Raw genomic sequence first — 3,678 nt, forward strand, 5'->3', positions numbered from 1 at the left:
GAAACAGTCTTATTTGGCTGCAGCCAGCTTCAGAAGGCACAGCTTTTGCTGTAATCAATCAATTCCCTGAACCCCGAGTTTAGGTAGTTTCAGAATTTTGTACCCAGCATGTAAGGGGAGGGGCTCAGAAGTTCACCGTCTGCAGAAGTTCACATAAAAGCAGCTTTTTCTTTCACTGTTCTGGGCATGTTAACCCTTCAAGGACAACACCTGAGAAGGGGAGAGCTTCTTCTCCCCTTTCTTTCCTCCCCCTGTCAGCTGTTACCATAGAGCCCAATGGGTAACTTCTCTTATCTTAGAAATGTAGTCATCTCTGTGAAGCCCCAGCTCAAGGCCAGAGGCCTTGTTTGCACATTTCTAAAAACTACCATACTGGATAAATGTTTGTGAAAAACTAGTAAGGAAATGTCCAGCACCTGGAGTGCTGATTTCTTCCAGATTGGTGGCCAAGTAAAACAGGGCAACACAAAAATAGGAAGTTTATCTACATTGAACTCTTTTGTAGAGACTCTTTTGCTTATAGTCTTAAAATCAATTATGGTGAAGTTTTTGGAGAAGTTAATATTTTTGTGAGGGAGGGAGTGCCACTACTCTGAGGGGAGCAGGGCTGCCTCAAGGCCCATTATAACCCTTGTGATGTGATGCCAGGCTCCACTGTCCTTTGCCAATACAGAAATCACTCTCCAAGGTTTATCCATGATCCTGAGGTGAAAAAGCATTTGCATAGCACAAGGTGCTACTGGAGAAAATCAGAGTTCCTTACATTAGAGCCACTTTAGTAGATAGTCAACTGGTCTCCTGGGATCTCATTGTTGGAGATCAGGCTTCTTTGTGACTCTGGTCCCTTCCTCAGTCCCTTCTGTGAGGATCCCAAGATTTCACCTCTCTCCTTGAATCACCACCCCACCTCTATGACTGAGCTCTGAGCCAAAGCACGTTCCCATTCTCAGCTGAGACCTAAGCAGGCGGGGGAGGGAGAATGGCCTCTGTGATGGAATGGAACATGCATTTTGTTGTCTGAGCCATGTTCTTCTGCTCATCAGTCCTGGGCCACTCAGCTCTGGCACCACCCAACCAGGAAGGCCAGAACTGATGGGAATGCATGACTTGCTATTGCTTTCTCTTTCTGAGGCCAGAGGTCAAGACGAAGCTCCTAAGTTGGTTACCAGGGAAACTAAAGCTTCATCTACTTGACTCAGAAAAAAATTAATCTCCACAATTAATATTCACTAGTGAGGGGCCTGGGGTTGTGGCTCAGCGGTAGAGCACTCGCCTATCACTGTGAGGCCCCAAGATTGATCCTCAGCACCACATAAAAATAAATAAATAAAATAAAGGTATAAAAAGAAAAAAATATTTACTAGAAATTATAAGGAACAAGAATAAACATTGAATCCTAATAGACCTATAGCTCACTTAATAAATAGCACACTAGCAGCACCATGGCTACACCTCCCTTATCATATCCCCTTTCTAAATATCATTATGCAGAATTTGATGTTTTTGTATATTTAACTTATACATTTACTTATAAGAATTTTCCCAAATCACATCCAGTATTAGTTTAAGTTGCTTTAAATTGTATCCTGTCAAAACTGTGTGCAGGGGCTGGGGATGTGGCTCAAGCGGTAATGCACTCACCTTGCATGCACAGGGTGCTGGGTTCAAACCTCAGCACAGCATAAAAAATAAAATAAAGATGTTGTGTCCACCGAAAACTAAAAAAATAAATATTAAAAAATTCTCTCTCTCTCTCTCTCTCTCTCTCTCTCTCTCTCTCTCTCTCTCTCAAAATTGTGTGCATTTTCTACAGCGTGCTTTTGTCACTCATATTATGCTGTGGAGACTCATCTATGGTAATATGTATGTATACATTCATTTGCTTTCTCTGATGTTCAACATGTTATTTTATGATTACATCACATTGATTTACTCTACTCTTAATGGACATTTAGGCTGCTTCTTGTGTTTTCTTTATTGTAAATAACACTGCTGTGAAAGAAAAAGAGAGAAAAACAAAGGAGTGAAAACACAGGAAGTATTGTGGGACTGTTACCAAAGTCTTGGTCCTTGTCCCTGATGCCAATTCAACAACAAGCACATGATTTTGGGAAAAAGATAAAGGGAGGTTTATTTCTTTGTTAGCAAAGGAGAAGCACAGGGGATTCCTGTCCCAAAGGCTATGATTCTGCCCATCAGCAGGATCAGGGGGCTTTTAAAGAGGTGACACAAAAGCTACATTCCACGTGTTCTCTGTTGGAGTTGTAACTCACTTGTTAATTTGGGAGATAGTCATTTCTGAGATCTTCTGGTACCATCCCCAAAGTCTAGACTACTTTGTTCCTATGGTGGGTGTGTACTCAGGGACAGATAACTCTGCCTAGGATGGGGAAGAAAAGTAATCCTGTTTCCCCTGAGATTAGAAAGTGGGGGATATTAGGGGGGAGCAGGGAGAGAGAAAGAAAAAGAAACATATTCAGTTTTTAAAATAAGCTTCAGTGGCAGAGCAGCAAGGCCTACATTCAAAGCACAAAGTGGCCACTGCTATAGGAGGCTGTTCACAGACATAGAACTGTGACCCTCAGAAATGTGTGCATCATGGGAATCTGTATGTGCACACTTTAGTATACATGCATGTACTCAGAAGTGCTCCTGGCCACCTAGAAGGCACAGTAACTGGGGCCTTGTGTACATGACAGGGATACCAAGAACAAGGCAGGAAAGTAGGCAGAAGTTAGAACTTAAAAGACAAGAGTATCTTTTTAAAATTCAAGTCCTACCCTTTCTTCCAAGGCTTAATTTGAAATCTGCACTACAGTTAGGGTCTTGGACATATTTATTTAGTGTGAAATATATGACCTATCTGTCTCATCTGAAAGAGTTACAGTTACATTTAGTTAAATACAAGAGTATGTTGCTGAGTCTTTTGTCTCTGTTAGCTTGGGAAGGTGCTTTGGACTTCAGCAGATGTGAAATCACACATAATGAACACCAGAGTGAGAGTCAGTTAAACACATTCCTCTTTACTTATAGCAGCTTAGGAACACAAAACCCAGATGCATCCAGATAAATTGGGTTGGAAATTTACCCACTGATACATGGAATGAACCCATAGATGCAAAAAGAGTGGGGCCTGCTCTCAGGTCCCATCTGGTTCCCCAATTTTTTACTGAAAGCTCAACCTTGTTTGTAGATTGGGCCACTAGAAAATCTCCAGTTCCTAAGAAAGATAAGTTGCCACAGGATATAAGTCTTCTCTTGCAGTTAGCACCACCTGTGTTACGGTCTTAAACCATGAGTCCAACTCAACAATAGGCAGTTCATAACAGTGTGGGCTTGGAGCTATCCCACTGTTGTCTCATATTGTTGTAGGCTGTGGGTTCAGAGTGAGACAACCTGATGGCACAGGTGGCTACAGGTATGAAATTGGAGCTTATAGTTTGTCTATCCACAACAACTGTTCTCAGTGCTGGAAAGATTCCCAAGGTACCCAACCACAGATAAGAAAGTGTAGGCAAGGCATCTTGCCAAGCCCCAGGGAGAGGTCTGTGGGCAAAAATTATTCTATCTTGGGCTGGGGGTATAACTCAATTGGTATAGTGCTTGCCTTGCAAACACAAGGCCCTGGGTTCAATCCCCAGCACCACAAAGAAAGAAAAAAAACTATTTTGTCTAAGT

This window comes from Ictidomys tridecemlineatus, chromosome X (assembly GCF_052094955.1).
Source record: "Ictidomys tridecemlineatus isolate mIctTri1 chromosome X, mIctTri1.hap1, whole genome shotgun sequence".
Taxonomy (NCBI): domain Eukaryota; kingdom Metazoa; phylum Chordata; class Mammalia; order Rodentia; family Sciuridae; genus Ictidomys; species Ictidomys tridecemlineatus.